Source organism: Lipotes vexillifer, unplaced genomic scaffold (genome assembly GCF_000442215.2).
Source record: "Lipotes vexillifer unplaced genomic scaffold, Lipotes_vexillifer_v1.1 scaffold65, whole genome shotgun sequence".
NCBI classification, from domain to species: Eukaryota; Metazoa; Chordata; class Mammalia; order Artiodactyla; family Lipotidae; genus Lipotes; species Lipotes vexillifer.
This window is the reverse complement of record NW_006796728.1, coordinates 1,722,314-1,749,991: the sequence shown is the minus strand read 5'-3', so window position 1 is coordinate 1,749,991 and position 27,678 is coordinate 1,722,314. Positions and strand designations below refer to the sequence as shown.

At 32.7% G+C, this 27,678-nt stretch overlaps 1 protein-coding gene across 1 annotated transcript in view; it reads left to right on the top strand.

Moving 5' to 3' along the window:
• GBE1 (1,4-alpha-glucan branching enzyme 1) overlaps positions 1 to 27,678 on the top strand; it is a 327,728-nt gene that overhangs the window by 107,055 nt on the left and 192,995 nt on the right. The window lies entirely within an intron of this gene.

Genomic DNA, 27,678 nt, shown 5'->3' with positions numbered 1-27,678 from the left:
CCTTCCTTGGACGTGTGATAGCATTCATAGCATTTTTCATGATAGAGTCTATAACTGAATTATATTTTTATTGGCATTTGTTATTTAACAGTATTAACCAGAGCTACTTAAAGTATATTTAAAATAAAAAATGTGTTGTATGTTTGTTTTGCAGTTTTTTACAAATAATGAAATTATAAGTGTACCTGAAAATACTGAAATATTGCCACACATAATATAGTTACCAGAAGAACATATTGTCTGGAATAAAGAGACATTTTTATATGGGATAGCAGCCAAGGTTCTCCTAAAAAGGAGAAAAAGTAGCTACAGTATACAATAAGAGGGATTTAAATTGAATATATATAATATATATATAATCCCTTTTCCAAGTCAGTATAAGCTTCACGAGAGCAGGGGCCTTTGCTGTTCTGTTTGCTAATACTGTATGTTTTCAATTCTTAGAAGAGTGCCTGGCACAGAGTAGGCACTCAAAAAATGTTTATTGAATGTTAAAGCCATTTTTAGGCCCAATCTTTGAAGGAATAAACCATAGAGCTTGATTTTTCTATGGTCTGTAAGTCCTGATTTTAGGAAACTGTGAAGCAAGTCTACTATTATAGTACTGATTTCATTGTTGCTTTAGGTCTTTTGGACATTTGTTATATTTTGTGTTTAAGAATTGAAATTTCCAGTTTTTTAAAGTGCTGCAGAAATTTTTTTGTCTTATTAAATTAGAAAATGTTATGGGCTTCAATTACCTACTCTTTGCATTAAATGGCAGGTGAATTAATTAATTTTTTACAGTTTTTAAAATTGAAGTATAGTTGATTTACAATATTATATTAGTTTCAGGTATACAACATAGTGATTCAGTATTTTTATAGATTATATTCCATTTAAGTTTATTACAAAACAATGGCTATATTTCCTTGTGCTATGCAATATATCCTTGTTGCTTATCTATTTTATAAGTAGTATTTTGTATCTCTTAATTCCATACTTCTATGTTCCCCCCTCCCTCCTATCCTCTCCCTACTGGTAACCACTAGTTTGTTCTCTATATCCATGAGTCTCTTTCTGTTTTGTTATATACAGTGAATGAGTTAATTTTCATGTGTTGTTTTTATACATTGGGAAAAAATGATTACTAGGAATGAATGCTTATTAACATATACAGTTAATAATTATAGGCATTTGCTTCTCCCATCCAACTCTAAAACTTTTATATTTTCTCCTATGGTCTGAATGTTTGTGTCCTCGCCCCAAATCATATGTTGAGTTACTAATTCCTGATGTGATGGTACTAGTACATAGGGCTTTGAGAGGTGCATAAATCATGAGCGTATAGCCCTTCAAATAGGATTAGTGGCCTTAAAAAAGGAACTCCAGAGAGATCCTGAGCCCCTTTCACCACATGAAGATACAACAGGAACTCTGCAACCTGGAGAAGAGCCCACACCAGACCATGCTGGCAGCTGATCTTGAACTTCCAGCTTCCAGAACTGTGAGAAATCAATTTCTGTTGTTTGTAAGCCACTCAGTCCCTGATATTTTGTTATAGCAGCCCAAATGGACTAAGGTGCTTTCAACACTATGCTATGTACTATACTATGCTTATTTTCATAAATTCATTTGACCTGGATGAAATGAAATAATAAAAAAAAATTTTTTAAAGCATCTTTTATCATTTTACTTAAAAAAAATCTATAACAATAAACATTCAAAAAATATCAATCAACTGTTGTGTAATCTTTCTTCATTATTATTCTCTAAAGATTTCAGTGAGGATAAATTTACTGGAAATTTAGGCCCAAAGTATCACTCATAGTGTTGTTTCAAATTTTGAAGAAACATTTAGATGCTATTATAATGTCAATATGGTGATATAATTAGTTTTTCACTTATGGGAAATGATTTATCAGATTTTCTTTGGGGGGGCTGGGGTTAAATTGTCTATTAAAAATCAACTAACTTAAGGTTTTTGGCCTTTCAATCTGAAATTGTCCCTAGGTAGTCTACCTTGGTAATTAAAAATCTTGTCTTAAATTGAACTTCAAAACTTATTTCATCCCACAAGGGATTGACCTTTATAACTCACTTGTGGATGTTTCTCTTACAAATTATCTGGTAAACATTCTCAAAAAAGAATATTACCTACCATTGAAATAATAGCTTTATTTTCTTTGCAAAATACCTGGTCTTTTCAATTGAACACTTTGGAAGAAGATAGCCCATTGCTTATATGGTCACGTAAATGTCTCCTTTCCATGTTTTTAAGTGAGTTTACTAAACAAAATATTTAAAAAGTAAAGTAATAAGGTGAGGAGGTCAGTGAAAGACCCCACGTCAGGAAAAGTGAGAGGTCGGGGAAAGTGAACTTGAAAGGTGGGTTGGGGGCAAATTGAAGAATGCCTTTCTTTTCTTCTGATTTCCATTTTCTTCTTTTTAAAAAAATCATTCCTATTAATATCCATATGACTAGCAATGGCAATTAAAATTGTCTTCTTTTAAGTGTTTAGGATGTTTATGTACTTTAACTTTTCCTTGCCAAATCAGTAACAAAATGGACTAGGATAAAGGTTTTTTGATACCAGACTTTTAACCTTTTTGAAGGATCATGTATTAATCATCTAGAGCTACGGTAACAAAATACCGTACTGTGGGTGGCTTAAACGACAGAAATTTAATTTCTCACAGTTCTGGAGGCTGGAAATCTGAGATCAGCCAGCATGGTTGAGTTCCGGTGAGTTCTTTTCCTCGCTTACAGGTGGCACTCACATGGCAATAATCCTATCATCAGGCCCCATGCTCATGACCTCATTTAAACCTAATTATCTCTCAAATGTCCTGTCTCCAACTACCATCACAGTGGGGTTAGGGCTTCAACATATGAACTTGGTGGGGGGCACAGTTTGGTTCAGAGCAGATCATATTGCTTTCTGAATTATATTTAGATGTTATACAATTGATTGGTAGAAAAGGGTCATGGAATTTAATACCTACATTTGCAGTTTTCTCAGATGAGACATGTGAAAGAAATTAGGGATTATTTTACATTCATATTTAATTTAATCCTCACGGTAACACTGTGAGATAAAATACTGTTATTATATATTCATTTCATAGATGAGTACACTGACATTTAGAGAGGTTAAGTAGATGGTATTGCCTGGACTTGAATTCAGGCTTGTCTAATAGCAAAGTCCATGGTCCTAACCATTGTGTGACACTGCTGGTCAAGCTAAGCGTTCATAGAGAGAAAAAGGAAAAAAAAAGTGATACAGAGGAAGTAGAACTTGAGCCTTGTCTCAGGTTTAACTAATTATTTTATACCATAATTGCTTTTGCTTTTTTGTGTGGGGACTATTGTCTCCATTTTTCAGTGTGCTGAGTATTGAAGTGACCTTCCCTGAGAATAGAAAGGAGATAGAAAGTTTGTGGAAAGAGTTTACGTTTTAGAGAATAAGAGATCAGATTGATTACATAAAGTGAAACTAGTTATTGAGAGCTAGAATGAGATTGCTAGGCAGAAGGATGCCACTGGGCAGGGATGTGGCATGTTGAAAAATTAGTATCTACATATTTGCTTAAGAAGGTTAATCTCATAAGCACTTTATCCTTTATTTCTGGACTCTTGTGTCATTTCTTCATCTATTTCCTTCTCTCCACATTTTCTGTTAACTGTTTTAGGATATTCTAGTATTTGGATATTGAATCTCCTAGATTTTCTTATCTTTTTGTCAAGTTCCCCATCATTTTGACTTTCTGTTCCATTTTGAGAAGTTATCTTCCAACTGCATTATTTTAGTAATCACATTAAAAACATTTCTAATAACATGCCTGTGTTGTCTACCTTTTGTGTAGATTCTGTCATTGTTAAATATTCAAAGATAGTTTTATCTTTTTGAAAGTATTACAGATGTTTTATTTTTTCTCCAAGTTTTCTTCTTGTTCCCCCACCCCCTTACTGTTTCTTTCAGATTTTCTTTTCCTGTGTGTTTTTGGTTTTTTTTTAGTCCCTTGTCTTTTGTGTTGTAGGCTGTCTTGAAATGCCTGGTGATCCATGGTAATATAATCATTTTAGAATGAGTTAGGAAAAGACAATTGAAAATTCTGTTTTTGATGTGCTTTGTTCCTGGTGATCTTCACTGTTGGGTGGTCAGAAAGTGAGATAGCCTTTATATTGATGGAAAGAAGTGAAAGTTTTTCTCTGGGGTCATTTAGTTTTTCCAGAGGTGAATCTTCCAGTCTCTTACAAGGGATGGGTGGAAGGGGTATGGAGTGGAGGAAGTTTTATGTGGCTACTGGCATCCATGCATAAGGACAGGGAAAGTAGATAAGGGTCCCAACTTTCAGTAAGACTGAATCCCCCTATTTTTAACCATATGATTCACACCTGCCATTTGCTATGCTCATTGTCTCTGAACTTGGAGCCTTCCTAGTTCAGTGTTTTTCAAAGAGTGAACCTCTGATCTCCCATTTGAGGGGTGAGAGGTGGCATTTTGGAGGAATACACGTTTATCTGTATGGGTTAGGGAAAGGCTCTGCTGAAGAGCCTACAGTGCCCTTGTTTAACACTGCATCTTACCTTCTGCCATAGTACTAGAAGCCTCCAGGTGCCGAGTTTCCTAGGGCTTCTGTGAAGCAAACTGACCAGCTCCCTTCAGGTTCTTCCTCTGCAATAGCAGATTTTAATTTTTTTCTATCTACTTAGTTCCTTACCATTCCAACTACTTTCTAAGTTCCAAAAATTTGTTGAAATTTCTGTTCTCTTATTGCCTCCTTTTCTGTCTTTCTCTGTTAATACTTTTTGTGTTCCTTTGCTGTTATTTATTTTAACAGAAGTTTGGTAGGTTTGTTGTTTTGAGTATACTTCTTAAACCCCCATATTTAAAAGAAAGAAGAAAAAAATACATCTACTGGATAGAAGAATATTTTATAATTCTGGGGCCTCGGTTGAGTATTATATTCTTATCATATGCCATGATTATAAAATTTTGGTCAGACTGATTATTTCTAGCTTGTGGTGTCTTTACATATTATTATATGTGATAAAGATTTTCTTCTCTATGACCCACAGAAAATCCTTTACTCACTTCATTTGTTACCTGGTTCAATTTAATCAACCTTTAAGACCCTGAAACATCTAATTATTAGAGAATGTGTAGGTAGAATTAGATGCACTTTCCTTTACCACAGAGCTTATAATTCTGTGTTTGCCAAATACACCATGAATGTTAATGAAACTAAATAATGTACTAGGAAATGGTCTTCCTCTGTAGATGAGAATAAAGGCTTTTTAATTGATTCATTTTTCTTTTGTTTTTTTCTGAAGCTCTCTAGAATGTTGGCAGGTAACACAAAATAAATCTGTAAATTTCCAAAGCAGTCTTTTTACCAATATTTAGCAAAACTCTGTTTGCCTAGAGGGTGGGTGAGGTAGAAAGTGTGAGTGTTTCCTTCTATTTTGAGCCTGCTCCACATTAATTTATCAGATTTTACTCTTTTTCTTTCTTAATATCTTAGTTAGCACATATTTAGTTTTATATTTTCTGCACTCGACGTATTGCACTGTTTTCCCTGGATGTATGTGAAGAAATAAAAGGCAAAGTGCCTGCACTTTGAATTTATTGTCCACTTGGAGAAAACTCACCATAAACAAATGAGTCACGTGAGCATTCTGTGGCTGGTAATGGAGTAGAGGAAGAAGCTTATTTTTTTTTTTAGAGGTTTATAACAGGAAAGTAAGAATAAGTAAATAGAATATGTGGTTGTTTCTTTTTTATATTTGTTAGTTCCTTTTATTTTTGGTTAAATATTAATGGGGCTAAGAGGAGACCCAAGAAAGAAGATGACAGGAAGAGAGGACAAGGATTAGAGATAGATTCTTAGGAAACTGGAAAGATGGAAAAGAATACAGGTCACAGGTTGAATAGTTAGTTAGGGAATGATTATGGAAAGAGATGCATTTTAAGCTTGGTCTTGAAGGAGTTAATGGATTAGATTAATGAATAGGTTGTCAGGGGTCTATTAGAGAATAAAAGAAAATAAAGTTAAGCAAGATTATACAGGAATTAACCAATTCTATTTGGGAGACAGTGGTCAGTATGACTTGTATTGACTTATGAAGATGTCACATGTGTAAGGAGACTAAATGGAATAATGAATCTATTTTAGGAAATTTTACTCTAAAAGCGTGCAGGGCCCTACAATTGCTAAATTTTGACAGAGATTCTTTTTTGCCTTTTCTTAAATCCTACATTTCTTACTTTAAGAAAAACCTCAATAATTTAAAAAAATGAACAATTTATTCTTTAACCTGTGGTGTTTTTTGACCCTTAATGATCTCATTTTTTTTTTTTCCTCAGAAATGTTCATTCTCTCTCTTCTAGAGCATATAAAAATGCTGAAGTAATCTTATTATCAATGAACAAAAATTAGTCACTGTTAATGGATCCTGAATGTTCCTTCTTTTTCTTTTATGTCATAAAGATTCCTAGAAAGAAGAACTTTACTATCATGTACATCTTCTCTTTCTATATCCTCACTTCCAATTCATTGTTTTCTATCCTCTCCTACTCTGATTTAATAAAAAATAAAGTAAAATGGTACAAGTAGTTGGATGATGATAATTTAAATTTAAGACCTATGAATGAAGCAATATAAATCTCATTTACCATTATGAATCATTTGAACCACATATTCACATTAGTATTTCATATAAATTTATAGATGATTTCTACTGTGTCATGGCCTGTGATAGGATCTGAATCTTCTGCAGTTCCTGAGTGATCATTTCTAGTTATGTCATGGGTAAAATACATTCTTTTGCTGTGTACCACCTGCCAGCTCAAACTTGTCATAAATCATTGCTTTTGCAGCTTACTTGTTAACACTTTCTTTTCTCATGGCACATCCTGTAGAAATTCTTTTCATGATGACTTGAGATCTTATGTATTTGTCTAGGATTTTATATTTCTGGTTTTGTCTTATATCCAGTGTTACTGATAAAATCCTGATAATTTGATTTTTATTCCTTTGTATGTAATCAGCCCTCTCTCCTGGTAGTCACTTGGATTTCCTCTTTATCCTTCATGTTCTAAAGATTTCACTATTCGCTGTCCTAATACAGGATTTCATTTATTACTCTTTTCTTGAAATGGTCTTACCCTCAGAAATCTTCTCCTTGGTTCTCATTTTCCCCCCATCCATTTTCATATTAGAGCCATAGTCATCATTCTAAAATTTGAAATCTGCTCATGTTATCCTTCTGACTAAAAACCTTTGTGATAAGCTCTCCCCACACCTGATTTGGTTATAGACAGGGTTTTCAAACTGTGTGACAAGAAGCTGACCAGGTCAGTTTTCAGATTCTCCAGCACTCACCTGAAATAAGGAGATTCCTTTTCTGTTTTATAGTTGGGATCCCATGTATGTTTATGTGTAAATAATGATTTCTTTGTTTTAAAAGAATTGAACATCGATGACCTCTAGGCTGAATTCCATACTCCTTAACTTACCATACAAAGCTCTCCATGCCCTGGCCATTGGGTTCCTCTCCAGCTTTGTCTTTATCCTTGTCTTAGTCTGTTTGAGCTGCTATAATAAAGTACCATAACCTAGGCACCTTATGAACAACAGAAATGTATTTCTCCCAGTTCTGGAGGCTGGAAGTATGAGATCAGAGTGCCAGCCTGGTAGAATTCTAGTGAGGGCTGTTTTCTGACTGCCAGCTTCTCATTGGTAATGTCTCTTCGCATGGTGGAGAGCAGAGAGAGGAAGCAAACTCTCTAGTGACTTTAATAAGGGCACTAATTCCATTCCTGTGAGCTCCACCCTCTTGATCTCATTCTAATGCTGATTACCTCCCAAAGGTCCTACCTCCTAGTACTATTACACTGGGGGGTTGGGTTTCAACATATAAATTTTGCAGGGGACACAAACATTCAGTCCATAACAATAAGGTATACTGTCCATACTGAATTACTTGCTGTTGCTTAAATGCTGTTCTGGTCATATCTCAGCAAATGCAAAGACAGCATCCCTTTTATGTGGAATAACTTTCCCCTATTTTAGTAATCTGACAAACTCCTGGTCTTTGATATAGAGTTTATATGCCATTTATTTTTGGTGAAGTTTTTCATAATCCCGAATGCCACTTTCTACTTACCAAATATCCCTTCTGCCATAAGCCTCTCTAGAGCCTGTTTCCACTATACTCACTGTGATGATATGTACTTTTAGAGTGTGAACTTTTTGAGGACAGGGTCAGTGTCTTGGTCATCTTTGTGTCTCTGGAACCTAGTAATATCTGATTCATAGAAGCTATACAATAAATGTTTATTGACTGCATGGATGAAAGGGTTAGGGATCATTAGGTAAGTACACTTGCTACTGTTCGAAATATTTTTGCATATGCACGTTATACAGAAAGTGAAAGAAATTTATAAAGTGTGTTTCAGTAATTTTAAATTTTCTATAAGTTTAGGCATCTTCAGCCTGTACAATTGCTGTTTATAGGATGAATGCTGTTGATACCAGGGCTAAAAACAAGCAAACAAAATAACTGAAGTAAGCAAATATTGGTCTGGAAATCACAGTTTGTTTTAATGAGTCTTTAGCATTTTCTATGTTACTTTTAAAACAAAGATTCTTGTGAGCCACTGTTTAGATAACTTAATATTAGAAAAAAGTTTGCCTTTCTCCTGAAGATTTGCAATGCTTATTTTTATCTTATGGTTCCCCCCCCACCCCGCCCCGCCACCTCTTTCTGTTGTCTGTCAGAAGACTTAAAAATTAAGTGAATTGTACACTTGCAATAACCATCCAGCTCCAGTCCTAGACCATGATCTTGTCTCCTTGCCCGCCAGCCCTTCTCTCCTTCTGACCACTTTCATTGTAACTGCTGATTTTTTCTTCTCATTTTATTTTTAAGTATATTATATTTTAAATTGTGAGTAGTCTTTTTTTCTTTTTTGGAAGTAAGAAGAATATAAATTAAATGTACATAAATCTGTGAATAAGGGCAGGGAATTATTTCAAATCAGGATTCAAATCTGTTTTAATATTTCTTTAAATCACCTATGAATAAATGGACAATGCCTAATTCTTTTTCCTTATAGTTTAGAATCAGTTAGTTAGGAGGCTACAGAATGGATTTACTGTGGGATGTGCCAGAGGTCAGAGTGTTTAGGCGTTTAGATGAGTACTATGAAGAGAGAAAAGTCCACTTATGGGATGATCTCACTCTTACCCCAAATAAATAATTAGATGTTACTTCTCTCTGCATAAAGCACATATCATCTCTGTTTTAGACTTTTTCCTCATGGAAAGCTTTCTCTAACTTTGAAGAATGTTTGCTTTTGACACAATGAAATAGAAACCTGGGATGCACTGTTGCTGTTATGACTGTTTTATTTAAGGCACAATAGATTCTGGTGAAAGAAAAAATAGTTCAAATGTCTCCTTCACATATGTAGATGAAAACTTATTACACCTTGCATATATTAAGCCTGATTTCCTAGTTTTCCACGGTAGGGCTCAGGATTAGGAGCTGCTTGGATTATGTAGTTTTGTTTTCCCTTTTCATTTTCATCTAAAGCCCTGCAGAGAATAGGACGTTGTTGGTGAGATATCAATGGCAGTATAGGGATTGCTTTCTGGAGTCATTATGAATTAAGAGCTAATGGGTAGCTTTCTTTGATAGCTCGTTTATAATTGAGTACAGATAGATGAAAATCAAACACAAAGGGAACTCAGTTTTATCATTAATTTTGACTTTGTTTAACGGATGATTTCTGGGCACCACAGCAGCCTTTCTAATTTGTCTGTGTATGATGAAGAAACTAATCATACACAGCTCAGAGAACAAATAACATACGTTTCCCAAAGAGGTCACCTTCAGAGACAAGTACAAGGGAAAAAACCCCCACAAACCTGTTGATTTCTTCCTTTTCTCCTATGTTTTTCCTCTGTTTACCTTCTTTTAAAAATGCAGTACGTAAAATAATTTCATAATTTAAAATATGCAGTGATTGGCTATCCAGAAGTTATAGCCTAAACTAGGCTATAAATATAATCCGGTTTGTTCCTTGTAAAAGGCTTCCTTTCTTTCTTTCCTGTATCAGATAGCCCTTACTCTGTGCCAGTTACTATTTTAAATATTACAAATATTAATTTATTTAGCCCTCATAACAGCCCTATTGGGAAAGTCCTATTATCAATCATCCCTATTTTTTTGGATGAGGCACAGAGAGATGACATAATTTGCTCAAAGTCACATAGCTAGCTGATATCTGGCAGAGCTGGGATTCAAACCCAGGAAATCTGGCTATAGAGGTTGTGTTCTTAACATTTTGTTATGTTGCTATAATATATTAGTTTAATTACAGTTCCTGTGATTTCTTGATAACTGTTTAAAAACACCACCAAGCATAGCCTTTGGCTAAAACGATAAACCTTTGCAAATCCTAATATGTTTTTTAGAATACATGTTTTCCTATGAGCAACTAGCAAAGACAGTAATGCATTTGGGAGCACACAGAAAAGAATTTGACATTGTTTAATTTTTAGGAATATTCAGTAGAACATATGCTATAAGTAATATATATATTTAAGTATACACAAACACATTTGTACACACATGCACACGTGTATATTTTATTTTATACATGTATATATATTTTATTTTGTCAAGGACCAAAATGACAGTGTTTCAGTAAAGATAGATGATTGTTTCTCTTTGAAGTAAAAGTCTAAGTCAGTAAGTGCTTTGTGGACAGGCTGCTTCTGCTACATGTGTATGTTCAGACCAGGTTCCTTACATCCCATTGGTCTTCTATCTCCAAGGATGTTGTCTATATGATAAACAACACTCACCATCTCTCTGTGTTTCTTGCAGAAACAGGAAAACAAGGTCAAGGCATTCTCTTTTAAGGATGTGAACACATCATTTATATATACATCCTTTTGGCCAGATCTTTGTTACATTGGCTATCCTAGCTGCAAAGAAGTTGGGAAATGTGGCTTTAGCTTTGGGGCCATTTGTCCAGCTAAAATTCAGCAGGTTCTGTCTTATTTAAAGGAAAATAGAGGGTTGACTTTGGAATACAATTAGCATTTACTGCTATAGCCATTTAAAAAGAACTTTTTAAGGAAGAATTAACCTTGTGCTAGAAACTCATTTTTTTTTACTTCTCAGAACAACTGTAAGTAATGTATCCTTTTTTAAATTTGTTATGCTATAGAAACATTGTTTTAAAACTTTTATGATTTAATTCATTATAACAGAAAAAGTGTGGTGTTCTTAATAATAAAAAAAAGAAAATTTGGAGGATATAGCTGATAATATTAATAATATACACTCAAGGATATAACTAGTATTATTCATAGAGTGCTGTCATAATGGTATGCTTTTAGATCATTGCAAACACCAACATTAAACAAATAAAATGAAAGTAAAATCCTAAAGCAATCTGGAATTTATTAGATATTATGTGAGGCTTAAAATTTTGCCATTTTTGGAAAGATGTCCAAATTATCATGAAGTACCAGTCTCACTTTTAATGCTATTTTTAGTTTGACAACAATTTCTGCACAAAATAAGAGTAGGATTTTAATGAAAACACTGCATGTAAATATAGCAGTGTGAGATGTAAAAGCATACTGAGCAGAATCAGCAACTGACAGCAACTAGGCTCTAACCTGGTTTTCTTGAATAGCACAATTGAGAATGTAAACCAGCCACCTCTGTGACGGAGAATTCATAGGACAGCTGGATGGGTACTGCTGAGATACCTAAATTTAAATTAGGGTTCAAGAATGATTTCCCTTCCCTTCTTAAAAATGCTAAATTGGTATTGGCTCTAATCATTTATTTTTTGTGTTGATGGTGAGCATTTTTGAATACACATACTTAAATCTTCACTCTTTTTAAAAAAATGTTCTGTAGGAACATCAGATAAGAAGGAAAGGGTGTGAGCCAGCATTTATGTGTAAAGTTGTAATAATTAATGAAAGTGATTTTCAAGATATTTTACACACTATTGGAAGAGCTTTAGAAAGAAGACTGCTTTTTAAAACTAGTAAGTTGGTTAAACATTTTAAGTGCAACCATTAGTAAATGGAATCTTATTAAAATAATTATATTCTCAAAATCTATCTTTTCTAAAAGATATTTTAGGATAAAATTATTAAATATGGGGAGGACAGAAGCACCTTAAAATGTTTCAGTTATATCCTTGAGAGAATATTTTAAACAAAAATACTTTTGGTAATTTTCATATCCTCGTAGGAGACCCGTCAGCATGCTGGTTTTGGCCTCTCTGTTCCTTTACCTCCACTGCTCTAGGGATCTTGCCCTTCTCCCAACTCAGTTTCACTAAGTGGCGTGATCCACAGCCATCCACTGCGGTGATCATACTGTAGATTTTGCCTTTATTCATAAACCCTTCATTCCCCATGTTTTTGGACTCGCATGTCCAAAAAACCCTGTGTAGCAGTATCCCGAAGCACTGGTTCTCAAACTTTAGCTCGTATCAGAAACACCTGCCAGCCTTGTTAAAAGACACACCCCAGAGTGTCTGATCCAGTAGGTCTGGGATGAGTTAGAAATTTTGAATTTTCACAAGTTCCCAGATGATGCCAGTGTTGCTGGTTCAGGGACTATAATTTGAGAACAGTTCAGAGGACTCTGTTATTGCTTAGTACATCCATTAGTTGATAATGCTTTAAAAAACAAAATTGTGTCCTCAAATCTTGTTTCTTTTTCTTTTCTTTCCTTGTTTTGTTTGTTTTGTTTTGTTTTGTTTTAATTTGTAGATCTTGAGGAGGTCCCTTGCAAGAACATGTTTGTTTTATTTTGACTAGTTGTATACAGCTGTTTTAATTCTAACAAAGAAGAATATGGGCCAGGTGCAATAAAGGGGTACTTGACCAAGACTTTATATTTTACTTTGCTGAGCAGAGAAATAAGTCATGGAGACCTTTCTCAGCCCTACTACCCCAATACAAGATTAGGATATATGAATTCACGTAGTCACTTTGTATTAAGTCAGTTCTAGGAGTCCTGCTACAGCAATTTTCTTAGATGCAAAGCATTGGAGATGAAGTTGGAATAACCATGTCAATGTTTACTAATTTTATTTTTAATTTTTTTAAACTTTTTATTGTATATTGGAGTATAGCCGATTAACAATGTTGTGTTAGTTTCAGGTGCACAGCAAAGCGGCTCAACCATACATATACATGTATCCATTCTCCCCCAGACTCCCCTCCCATCCAGGCTGCCACATAACATTGAGCAGAGTTCCCTGTGCTATACAGTAGGTTCTTGTTTGTTATACTTTTTAAATATAGCAGTGAGTACATGTCATTCCCAACTCCCTAACTATCCCTTCCCTCCACCCTTCCCCACCCCACCCCCAGTAACCATAAGTTCATTCTCTAAGTCTGTGAGTCTGTTTCTGTTTTGTAAATACGTTCATTTGTATCATTTCTTTTTAGATCTGCGTATAAGTGTTATCATGCGATACCTCTCTTTGTCTGACTTACTTCACTCAGTATGACAATCTCTGGGTCCATCCATGTTGCTGCAGATGGCATTATTTCATTCTTTTTTATGGCTAAGTAATATTCTATTGTATATATGTACCACATCTTCTTTACGTACTCCTCTGTTGATGGACATTTAGGTTGCTTCCATGTCTTGGCTATTGTAAATGTTTACAAATTTTAGAGTCCAGCTACTAACTTGTTAGCTGGGTGTCATGAAAAATTATTTTGTATAGTGAGTTGGATAAAAAAGACTTTGGAATATATAAGTTCATTATATGCCGTTTATGGCTTTGAGTAAGTTACATAGCTGAGCCTTTTGACTATCCCCCAGTCTGTATTAAAAAAAAAAAAAAAATCTAATACATTTCAAAAAATTTCAAAGAAAGAGTACTCAAATAGATTTCAACTTTCTGATTTTTCATGTTCACAATAAATAAGAAATACAGTGTTTGTTTTTATTCTCTCACAGTACATATTTCGTTATTTAAATTTTCTCTCATAATACATCTGATAGAACAAACCTCCTTTGAGTGTACTACCCAATAACACTATTCAGTGCAGTACCATGTCTCACTTGAATATCTAATATGTACTTGATGCCATGCAACATTACTCCTGTGCACTCTGCCTATTAGATGGCTTTGACATTATGTTGGTGCCAATACTACTTATATTTCAGAGGATATGTATCTCCATGTTCCCTTTACTGGTGATAATAGCATAATAAATACAAGCATGGACTCCAACCAGACTACCTGTGTTCACTTGCTGTTTCCAACACCTGCTAATGGTGTGAACTTTGGCTAATCATTCTCTTACCTCAGTAGCTTCTTCTAAACTGGGAATAATAATCATACTTAACCCCTAGAATTGATGGGAGGGTAAAAGCACTCACAACAATGCCTGGTACTTAGTTAATGCTCTGTAATCTCAACTATTTTCTTTTCCATGCATATGTGCAGAGGCCATGTTTATTTAGCCTTTAATTCTCACATCTTTGTAGACTTCGTGAGCACAGGCCAAATATTTTATAAATTTGCATAATAAGCCCGTGTCTGATGAGTCTGTAAATCAGCATTATCTCCCTCCCTACAGAATGCTCTGTTTCCTGAGATTCAGCTGGTGTGTTCATGGGATTACTCCACCAATGTCTGAAAATTCACTAGAGTGTTTATAGAAAGTGTGTGCTTTGCCCAGCACTTATTTATGTAAAGAATTTTATGTGCTTTTGAACATTCATTTTCTTAACTCAAAGTTTACATTTTAAGAATCTTGGAACTATGTATAAAATCTCTGTACAACATTAAAAGAAATCTTAATGAAATGTTATGAGAGAGATCAAGGAGATTATGAGCCAAAATGAAACTACCACAGTGAAGATGGATAGAGAATCCTTAATGAAGAAAGGAACTGTTGGAAATAAGAAAAGCTAGTTGTTTTGAGACTAATCAAATTCAAGGACTATCTGTGAATAATCAATAAGATCTAATCAATGTGAAAAACACATATCATAGGAAATGTATTAAACTGTGAGGACCGGAATGAACTTAGATACTGTTCTCATATTTTACACATGTTTTTGTCCATCTGTTAACCAATTGAGTCTTTCATATTTTGGTGAACACAATTCCCATAGTCTTTTCAGTGAACTCCAGCAAGTCACAGGAACAAATTTGGCTGTTTCTGCTTGTAACTCTTGAAGTTTGTCAACCATATATAGACTTACCACTTAGTACACTTATTTTGTGTTTCATGTAATTGCTCAAACACACTATACTGAAATTTTCCTAAAACATGTTATTTTAATTTATCATAATTTATAAGTAATATACAGATAAAACAAATTTCTTAGGCTAATGGGTAATGAGAATGTATTCTGAAAGAGAGATTCCTTTGCATAAGGATCCATACCTTTAATATGTTTTAGCTTTATTACAGGGTAATTCACATTCATAAATTGTATACTACCAAGCAAATATTTGCTTTTCTTAGACTGTTTTATATTGTTTATAAGTGATCCTTATTTATGAAGAGAGAGCTTCTACTAGACTTACTTGAAGGATAATAATTTAAATTACACTAAACTTTGAAGGTAACAAATATTTGAAATTAAGGACATTGGTAGTTTTACTGGCCTAATTAGTTTAAAATAAGATTTTTATTTTCCTAGAAAAATAAATGATGAAATCAATATAGTTTAACTTTTAGCTCTGCGTTTCAACAGTGCCTGTGTTCTTGTAGGCTTGGGCTTGGGGGATGAGGGAAGGTAGACCTTCATATAAACATAAAATATATTCATGTATATACACTCAGATATCATATGTAGTTTTTAAGTTGTTTAATTTTAACAGAAAAAAAATCTCGGAACATATTGCAAAAAAATACATATATCTTTCAGTTATATGTGTGAATCTCAAAATCTGACAAGATCCGAGTGTACAACTGACATTTAATATGAGGAATTGAAGCTCATTTTCTCATTTGCAAACCAGTGTAAACTTCCAGCTTATTTACCACTCTCAAAGCATCTGCCATCCTCTGGTCTCCTGTAAATTTATAGTTCTTTTACTTTTGTCTTTCTATTACCTTCACATTCAGTTGGGAAATTTAGCTGAGTCTACCTCTGTAGGATTTCTTGAATATTATTATTTTCATTGGTAGCTCAGACCTGTGTTGCCTTTCGTCTAAATTACTCCTGTGGCATTTCCACCACACAAGACAGTAGTTTTCAAAGATAGCTTTGTATCACCATCACAGGGGAATAGGACTCTGTGCTTTTAAACAGCTCCTGATGATTTGGTGGGTGAATTTGGAATTCACTGGCCTCATAGATATAGCATTGGGCCAGGGATCAGGTGTTTTGGGTTATAGTTTAACCATTAGTAATTAGTTCACTGATTTTCTCTCTTGGTTCCTCAGTTTACTTGTTCAGTATATATACATATATATTTTATATGTCACAACTAATGACTTCATGAAGATATGTTTAAAGGATGAAAATGATCTAATGATGTAAATCATTATTATCTTTATCTTGTACTTGGCACTTTTTTAGCTGCTAATCCTAAACTCCTCAGTGTGGCATTTCTATTTTCTTTATTAATTGAATGATTGTTGTTGTTTTAAACTTTCTTCTCTTCAGTGTGCCTGTTTTTTATTTGGAGATTCATGTAATCCTCTAGAATTGGGTTTTGTTACTTTCCTTGAATTTGTTTTTTCCACCTCTGGATATCTACTTTATTCCATTCACTTCCTAGAATGTCCCATTTTCTGTATTCTGCCTTTCCAAATCCATTTCCTTCTTCAAAATGGCTTAGAAGTTCCTTCCTTGTTGAAATAACGTTATGATTGAACATCAGTTTTCACATAGCCTCAGAACTTAACGTATGCTGTTTTTTTAAATTATTCTCTGTTATCTCTGTGTCTCTACTTGTACATATGTGTAAACGTATGTACCCATACACACAATGTTGTTTTCATAATGAGCATCCTTGAGTTTGCAATCAAGAAGGAAACTTCTAGATCATCCTTGTCCAATATTCTTGTTTTAGTTCAGAAAATTAAATTTTAAGGAAGTTATAGCTTGCCCAAGATTATGCATCTCTTCATGTTAGTAAGGTCTGAGCCTACAAAACACCAGCTCCTTAATGCTCGTCGCAAAATAAATGATCTGTTACTTGCTTAAGGTATAAATAAGAAAACATTATCAAGAGAGATGTTTTTATTTGCAGTATTTTTCATGACTATGAATAGTCTTCCAGGGATACTATTGTCCTTTTATAAGTTTAAATTTTTAGAGCATTTCAGTTTGAATTAAAAAATTATTATTTTGAGTGTTTAGTATATTAAAGGTACTATTTTAAGCATTTTATTTGCTTAACAGCTTGTTCTATTTTAACCCTTGCTTAACAGTCCTGTGAGGTATAGATACTATCATTATTCCCAGTTTTAGCTGAAGAAAGTGGACGTTGGCTAGATTAAGTATCTTGTTCGATGTCATAAATGACTGAAACAATAATCAAACTGTGAAGTTTACCTTCTATTTTATCCTCTGCGATATATTGACTTAGTTGAAGTTGGGAGAACTGTAGTTAATCAACTCAATCAAACTTTACTTTAAATGTGTGGAAACTTGGTGATTTGGCCACATGCTGATTAATAGAAACAAACCATCTATTTTTAAATGTAATTACATAGAGAGTAGATAAAATAAACATGGTAAATAACATCCTGAATAAATAGGTGCCCTGTTTTCAACTGTTTTTGCTTGCTTGCATTTTATATTTAAATATATATGTGTATGTATTTAACCTAGAGCAGTTTTGCATTCTTTTTACAATATACTTGTCCAGAGAGTGATACCATTGCTTTATTAAGTTGAATTCATTTCTTGGATTCGATGTTGATGTCTCCCCTTTCGTCATTTGTGTATTTTCTTTTGTTATAATACAGCACAAATATTTCTTTTGCTTTGAGCTTTTTAATCCATTGATTAATTTTCTCTTTCTTAATTTAGAAACTAGATTATATTCTTATTTTTTTCCAAAAGATACAATGCGTTTTTAAAGATTTGATTTAATTTATAAAGTCAGTTTTGTAAACATTGTTTTCAATAGGAAGCTCCCAGGTACAGTATTTAATATTCATATTTTTAATAATCACTGCAGGAAATGGATAGCATTCTGTCTCTAGTTTTTTTTTTTTTTTTAACAATACTAAATCTTATTTTCATGTAATAATCAGAACCACAGTTTTTAGTAACCACAACATCTGTGGTCTCTGAATCTATGTTTTTTTTCAAAATCTAAACATTGTGAGACTTCTGTCATATTTTTATTCTCCAATTGAGAGATCCATAAAAGAGTTGGAGCAGCTTCCATTTTATTATTGTGGACCATGATATTTTTCATAGATTTTACTGTGCTCTTTAGGCAATTAAAATCATAAGGCTAAAGTAAACACATAATTTAAGTTATTTTTCTTAAAATTATTTTATGTCAGTAACTCAATAAATTGTGTGTTTGAATATATATGACTTATGTATCTAACTGATACATTTGTGGCAGTGGAGTTATAGCTCCCTCTTTTGGAAAGCCAAGGCATGGCATTTTGATGAAGATAAATTATTCTTTACAGATTTTCAGTTTACATAATTTCTTGAGCATATAAATGTAAAAAGAACATTTTTCTTTGGAGTGGTTTTCCTTTGGAATTTTAGAACATTAATAAAAACATTAAACTTCCATATACATATGCACATATATATTTTTTGAGGCTTAAGAACTCAGTACAGACCGTATGATATGAGTTGCAACCCAGGAAAACTTTTTTTTGAAACTTGAAATGCTTTCATTTTTATTTAAAGAAGAGTTATTTTTACTTTTTTTTGTAATTATTAAACGTGATTTATAATGTATTTTAAAAAAACAGGACTTAAAACAATTAAGAAATATGGAAAGAAAACAGCAAAGTAGCATTTCTCAAAATTAACAGCCCAGCTCTCCCTCCTACCATCCACTGTTTTAGTTTTTGTGAGTATTCTTCCTGATCTGTTTCTAGGCATTGATAGACTGTCTTTCTCCTTATCTCTCTGCCTCTCTGTATTTATATGCTTTTTAAGAAAAAATCATAAAAATGTGAGTATTCTATGCCTGCTGGTTCTCAATTTCCTTTATTTCCCCCACTCAATATATCATGCAAATCTCAAAAAGTACATTATTGTTTTACTTAGTTAAACTCCATACTCATATAGACTGATATATACATAAGCTAGAAATTGATATTTACTCTGACTAAGCATTCTACCTTGGCATAACTATTATAAAAAGAAGTAAAATCATATTAATGTACTTAATGGATATCACACAAATCTGTTTCTTTTTATAATGAAAGTAATTTTATAATAATTTTAATTAATATAATTAATAATTATAACTATAAATTTATAAAGTTAATTATATAATTTATAAAATAAATTATAATTAATCATTTTAATTATAATAATTAATAATAATTAAGGTCAAGGTTCTGCCTTCACTACCATTGTTTAGAATAGCATTCTTGTTTTCTACCCTCTTTTCTGTTTGCAGCTGAGCCTTAAAAATGCTCTAAATTTACCTGTAAATTGTTCAGTGGTGTTCAGTATCTTGCTGGACATGGTCTTAGATTTCATTGTGTAATCCTTTGTAACTTTGTCTACAGACTCTGAAGAAGTACTTTGGATTTAAAGATTTTCAGTTAATCATTACCATATCCCAAGATGACTATATAAATGTTATTTAAAAAAAAGGTTTGCAAGAGTCAAAATATGTTCCTTTACTTTAAAAAGTCTCATGTCTAACATCAATTTGATAGTTTTCATTTGTTTGTTTAATTTTCATAAATTACTTTTAGAACTTAATTATTTAATCAGCTTTCCTAAGAGGTTGAAAATACTACTTCAGCCTATGGAATCTAAATGGAGCTCATACAACAATACATGTTCATATATGTGTGTATATATAAATATATATATTACTATTATGAAACATGGTTGTGAGCTGCCTCTGAATTTAACTCTCAGAATAGGCTTTATTTCATATACAAATCAGAATTTAATGAAATAGTATGAATTGAAGAATACACAGGTAATGGCTTTTGTTTGTTGCCTTTGGAAGTAACAATGTCATTGACATGCATATTTATATTAAACTGGATTTTCTCTATCATTACGCTAAATATTGTTATTGTGCCCAATTAATTCTATTTCATTAAATTAAGAAGTCACATTTATGAACAGTTATGTTGAGAGGTTTGAAGAGATGATAATAATGAAATAATAATCCATGATGTCTTGCACTGCTAATTAGTGGGTGATTTTTGCAAACCTCTGTTCATGCAAATATTTTCATCATTCTTTCAAATGAATCTGTAAGTTAAACATGAAAGTACACCTTACTCACCTGTAAATCTTGAAACAAATAGGTAATTTTACTGTGGGTACTTCTAAAAAAATTTCTCATTTTATATTGGAGTGTAGTTGATTAACGATGTTGTGCTAGTTTCAGTTGTGCAGCAAAGTGATTCAGTATTATGTATGCCTGTATCTATTCTTTTTCAAATTCTTTTCCCATTACAGAGTACTGAGCAAAGTTCCTTGTGCTCTACAGTAGATCCTTGTTGGTTATCTGTTTTAAATATAGAAGTGTGTACATGTCAATCCCAAACTTTAATAAGTATTTGGTTGATGATTAAAGCAGTTATAAGCTATTCTGTAGGCATGGTCCTTCCTTAGAGCAACCATAAGCTGTGTCATAAACAGTTGTTTCTCAGCTGAGCATCAGTCCTTTCCATTTGTTCCTGAGACATGAACTCATTTTTAAATTAATAATTCTATCCAAAGTAATTCTAACATCTGAAGAATTAATCCTGTAGGTGCTTTCTTTTTCTTTTCAAAGCTTTTTTTTTTCTTTTTTTTCTTTTTTGGTCATTTTAGGCCCAGGTTTGGGCATACCTATAACTATTTGTTTTCACAGTGCTGGTACTTTTTAGACACACCTTAGGAGTTTTCTATTTTCACCCATCTAATCTTGAAATCTGGTCCATTCTCCTCCAATTCTTTAGGCCTCCACTTTCCAGGTTCTATCTCCAACTTTTCCTTATATGAGCCTGCTTTTCCACTTCATTTTTCAAACTTACTTTGCCTCTGCAATATCTCATAGTCCAAATTTGGTGTGTTCTTTTCAAATGATGTCCTACTTTAGGGCAAAGCATCTTTCTCATATTTTTTATGATGAGTACTGCTTCAAATGCCAGTTTAGTTTCAAATTATCCTCTACCCACCCCCAACATTTTCTTTATTTCCTCTGAGGATTCCTATGTATTGCCAACATCTGTTTCCTTTTGCATGATAATCATATCAACTCTGCTTATAAAATTTAAAATTTTAGTTTGAAACCAAATGTAGAATGAAAAGAATTTTCCCCAGGTGAACACTTTTTTTGTGATTATTTCTCATGAAAAATCTGATTCTGAATGTATATGTAATTATATATAGGGAAGTACAAATGGAAATTGAGCATGTGAGCTGATTAATTGTGGCATGTCAATCATCTTTTGAGTTTTCTACTGCTCATGCCTATGGAGATAATGCCATTTTGTTAGATTAAGCATCATTCAGGGTGCTTAGGCAAAAAAGATTGATCTCCATATGATTTAACTGAAGTACTAGTTTCTTCCTTCCAGATCTTGCGTGGATGCCTCTAATAGATGCAGAAACCTAGCTGCAAGGGAGTGTGAAAAATGTGACTTTAAACTTTCCATCCTTTCTATAATAGGAAGAAATGCCAGAAAGTGGTTTGACTGACTGAAGAGCCAATATCATCTACAACTTTGCAATAAAGATTATAAATGGAATTCCTAAGAACATAGTATTGAAAAGACAATCATCCAATTTTAGTAATGGCATTTAAAGTAGCCATGATAAATACTGTTTTGCAAAATGATTTATGTGATACATAGTATAGAAATTGTGAAATATTTTAAATGATGGGTTAAACTATAGGGTAAGATCAGAAACTTGAATAGATTCACCATACTCTTTTATGAGGCCTTCTTAAATGCAGGGGAAAATTTTTGATTAGTAAATCAGTGAGGACATTCACAGGTGTACTCAGGACCACAAATGAATAAATTTTGAGCTAGCTTGGTTGCCTTTCATGATTGAAAGTTTACAGAATGATTGTTTGAGAATAATTAGGGAGATTAGACTAGGAAGAATGAAAGCAAATTATAAATTATTACTGTATAAGAAATAAATTAAAAATTCAAAGTAGAGATTGAGATAAATTTTATTGCAAAATATGTCTTGTCTTTTGCAAAGGTGTTTATTATTATCAAGGTTTAGAAAATACAGTCCCTGTAACTTTAATGTTAGTTTTCTTTCCTGCATGATAACTTTTAAAAAATAAAAATCTCTTCTTTATTATTGGAGCACTGGTCCCTGTAGCTACTTTGTCTTTTGCTTTCTCAGGTCTAGCTTTTATCTCCTAAGCTACTAGACTGCAGCTCACAGAATCAGAATCAAGGGTGACAGGTAGGGTGGTGATAGTGGATAGAAATAGGACTCGGGCATCTTTATTTTAAAATATTCCTCAGGTGGTTCTCATTGCACATCCAGAGTTGAAAACTGCTGTCAAAGACACATATAAAAGTCTAATATTCTCTTTACTGAATTCAGGGGGAAATGTTCATATTCCAACCATGTCACAGTTCAGCGTATACAAATCAGTTTCTACAAGTGTTTAATTCCCTCTGTTAAGGTCACAAGGGAATGTATAATACATTTTAGAAAGATAACTATAAAACATATTATTTTTCTCTTTCTGTTTTAGTGCTTATTGAAGTGAATCACAGGTATCTAGAAGATTAGACTGTCCATAAATATTGCACCTTTTATGTGAACATCTATTCTAGAAATACTTTAAATGTATTGGCAGACTCTCCTTTTCTTATATCCATGTACTGTGAAATATCTTGCATTTATTTTACAATCTTCCTTTGTCCTTTAGTGTGGGCATAGTAGATTTTAAATATGATTATAAAATCTGGAGAATTGAACACTTTCATTTTTCTTTAGGAGTATTTTTTTTAATAAAGGTATTTCATGCTTTTTTCTTCTAAATTATGTAGGCATTAATTTTTTTTAAAAGAGAGCTTTTGTTTAGTATTTGATCTTTTAACGCTGTGCCAGAAAAAGGAAGAAAATTACATTTTGTGACTGTTAAGATGGGTAGTATTTTTTGGTTATATTTAATAGAAGTATTTGCACTTTGGCCAAGTAATAATAATGAATTCAAATAATAATGAATAATGGTATGCCTACAGGACCTTTTTCTTGTGATAAAGTACATACTATATAATCTTTTATGATTTAAATATTTACATTTAAGCTGAATTCTTTTATTGAGTAGCACAGTTAAGCGTGTGTTAAATGTCAATATGAATTTTAACCCTCTTCAATTTAAGGTTTGTTTTCTGTTTTTTCACTCCTCAGTCTGTTCATCTTAACATCTTTCAAATATGCCAATAAGCTGTAAATTTCCCCAAGTGACTCAGTATGTCGCCAATTGGAAAAAAAAAAAAAGTCTCATGGATATATATATATGTGTGTGTGTGTGTGTGTGTGTGTAACATATATACATACACATATATATTATATATAATATTTATTTTATGAAATATATATGTACATATTTGAAAACAGTGAACCATAGGTCACTGCACCTCAGCACATGGTTATTCTCTGAGCCTTATGCAGAAGTCAGGTGGGTAATTCCCTGACCTGTGTGTGCTTTATTGACTGCACTGTCAGAAAAGTTTCCCTGCTTCTCCAGAGAGCTTTGTCACACTTGGAGATCACCAAGTTCATTTGCTGTTCTGCGCCTTCGCTATCTACATAATATGGAAATATCTATGTTTAATAATTTAAATACACTTCAGCTACGAAGGTTTAAAGTAAATAGCTCTATTGTGAAGACTCCTATTATTTACCACTACTTCTTGCCATCGTCACTGTCTATCAGTTAACAAGAAATTATCCAAATGCATATGTTGAGTTTCATATCTCACATGTAGTCATGTTCTATTTCCCATTATACTGTCTGCCTAATCAATTTCTCATATGATGTGTGTACGATGTGTTTCCTAATTCATACATACCTATTTGTAGTTCTTCCCCTAATACCACCTGAACCTGGAGAAATATGTGACGTTTGTGGAAGAAAACAGTGATAGTGTTGCACTCTGTGTTATGAAACCTCAATTTATAAAGAATATTTAACTCTGAATGCTTTTCCTTATTAACTGTTTTCTTTATTTAATAGTTGTTAATTATATTCTTAGAGATAATCTCAATGTATATTAAATATATAATTACATGTTTTTGCAAAAGATCTTATGATTTTTTAGAATTACATATTCTGTATCTAGTTCCTGGAATTTCTCTAGATTTCCCTTAAGGGGTAAATTATTTCTCCCCCAGCCCTCACATTTTATATTTTACTTCATTGCAATGGCACTTAGAGTGATTGCTTAAGAATCATATTCTTTTTTTCAAATGATTCAATTTATCACCATATAGACTTTTATAATTATACCTAATGAAATATTTTAAAGAGAGTTTTAACTCATCTTATGATAGTACCTCTCCCATCTAGCGCTTCTAAAAATACTTTTTAAGATTTTTTTTGTTGGTGTTATACCAGATCATAACTCTATTTACTTAATAGAATTCTAGCCTTCACTGCACATGGATGAGTCTCTTTGAAGCACACTTCTTCAGTAATGAAAACTCACTGATTTTTTCCCCCTTTTCATAGCTTTTTTCTTTTATTACTATATTGATCTTCCAATATCTTGGAAGTTTAAATCCTATATTTTTATATCATGTGTAATTCATCTGTTTTCTCATCTAAGACACCTAATCAATCTTTACCTGATTACCACATTTCAGCATTGTTGCTATTCTTTTCACTTAGGAGTAGTTATTCTCACTTGCTCAGGGATATCATTTTCAATGCCTGCATCCGAAATCTCACATAATCCCTTTGGATTTTGTCTTTTTGTAGTGACCTCACTTTATAAGGTTTTTGTTCAGGTAATGTACTTGAAATGAAGCAAGCACTTTATCAGTTCTACTTAGTTGTTTCTTTATTTCATTAAAGATTTTCCTCAGTCAAAAGACAGAAACAGAAAAAAATATTATAGTTGTAATACTTCTTAACTAGACTAGAAGGTTGGGGAACTAGGATGAAACCCTATGGGAGTAATACTGCTTTTTATAGGTACAGGAGCATCTGTCTCTCTAAATCATTCTAAATAAGGACCTGCTTTTAGAAGAAGCAGCTACTGAGCTTCATTTATTTCTTTTTGGCAATATTCTGCAGTTTTTTCTCTCCCTTGTGTAAGTATTACAGAAGTGAATGTTTATATCTCTGTAATTCTAATTGTTGTTAAATCAGGAGTAAAGTAGCCATGAGTACTATACCTCAAAATTAATCTCTTTTTATTCCATACATTGGTGTCCTTTATGCAAAAGTTTGATATAATTTGGTATGATACTTTTTGTCATGTTACAAATTTATTTTTTATAGCTAGTATACTTAATCTTTTCTTTTAAAGAAAGTTTTTTTTTCTTTAATTAGTGGCTTCGTTTTTGTTAGTGAAATCCTTTAACTCTTCCTAATCAAGCTGTTGTTATAGGATTTAACCTTGGAAAATTTCTTATTAAAGAAAAAAAAAAACCTGAATTGTGATGGCATGTTTTAAAATAAGAAATTTTATACAAAGCAAAAATAATGGGAGCCAGTGAAAATTAATAGGTCATTTTTTTTTTCATCAATAGGGTATTGCTTTTGAAGTTCAAATGATTTGTTTCTTTTCTTCATCAAGCTACTAGCAAGGATATTGCCTTTTCTTTCTCTTCTTTTGGATAGTGTCCAGTATCCAAAGAGCTTAGGGGGCTTAATCTAATCACTTAATCTCTTTTTCACTTCCCTCAATCCCTGAATGTTGTAGATGTAAAGGACATCACCAGGATGTGACAACTTTTTATGATAACTTTATATGCACATGGTTTGTGTCAGGTTGTTTGTTTAATTACAAATTATGAAGTAAATTATGAAACAAAGATGGAGACCTCCAAAATGTATGAACTTTAATATCTAGAAAAAATTAAATGAAATTTAAAAATTTTCAAGAGACAGAGTAATTTTATTTGGTTACTATAGCAGGCTCAATATCTAAATAATGGTAATGTCAATTATAGCTCATATACAACCCCAGTTTATATAATTTTACCAATCAATTATATGTAGTTTTAAGAAAGTATATCCACAAAGTGGTCATTCGTATATCAGGGCCTTATTATTATTAGAAAACTGCCATGATACTTTTATTGGTTTCTTGGTTTTCTTTTCTCATTAATTGAAATATAAACTCAAGTTCACAATGAAATAAATAGCCTTTTAATATCAGATAGTGTTTCTGATATTCCTAATTAGAAAATGCAGAATGAAAAATTAGTATTATTATTGACAACTGATCATCTATTTATTTAAATAGTCCCATCTCTGTTTTTTTAAATTAATTTTTATTGGAGTTTAGTTGTTTTGCAATGTTGTGTTAGTTTCTGCTGTGAAGCAAAGTGAGTCAGCTATACGTATACATATATCCCCTCTTTTTGGGATTTCATTCCCATTTACGTCACCACAGAGCACTGCATAGAGTTTCCTGTGCAATACAGTGGGTTCTCATTAGTTATCAATTTTATACATAGTAGTGTATATATGTCAATCCCATTCTCCCAGTTCATCCCACCTCCCTTTCCCCCCCGGTAGCCATACATCCATTCTCTACATCTGTGTCTATTTCTGCTTTGCAAATAAGTTCATCTGTATCGTTTTTCTAGATTCTACATATAAGTGATATTATACGATGTTTGTTTTTCTCTTTCTGACTTACTTCACTCTGTATGACAGTCTCCAGGTCTGTTCATGTCTCTGCAAATTGCACAAGTTTGTTCCCTTTTATGGCTGAGTAATATTCCATTGTATATATGTACCACATCTTCTTTATCCATTCTTCTGTTGATGGACATCAGGTATTAGGTAGAAAAAATAGCTCCTTAGCTTCTCCTTATGGAAAATTTAGAACTTTTATTTGCATCATGTAAAGACTGACTCTTTTTTGTTCAACCCCTGAAAATAATTACATGGAAATAGGCTAGCAGTAAAAACTGTGTATTACAAATTCACTTTTTTGAAGGCCCTCCTATCAGTTCTGAAGCTCATCAGCGTTTATTCTGAATGAGTTTGCTTTTCATGAGAATTGTCAAGGACTTACTTTGTTTAATGAAGGTCACTGAAATGCGTTGGTATATGTTGGTCTACTTTTTGGGAGTAGGAAGTTAACAAGAGATAAAATGTGTTATTTAGACTACTCATTAAGATAACTTTTTCAACTCTTTCTGGCACTGACAAGATTTAACTAAATTTAAGTACATTACATTTTATTCTTAGAAGAATGATTGCCTCCATTTTTTTCTTTATTTCTATATTGTTTCCTGTGGTGGTTGCATAAATTTGGTGTCTTTAAACAACAGAA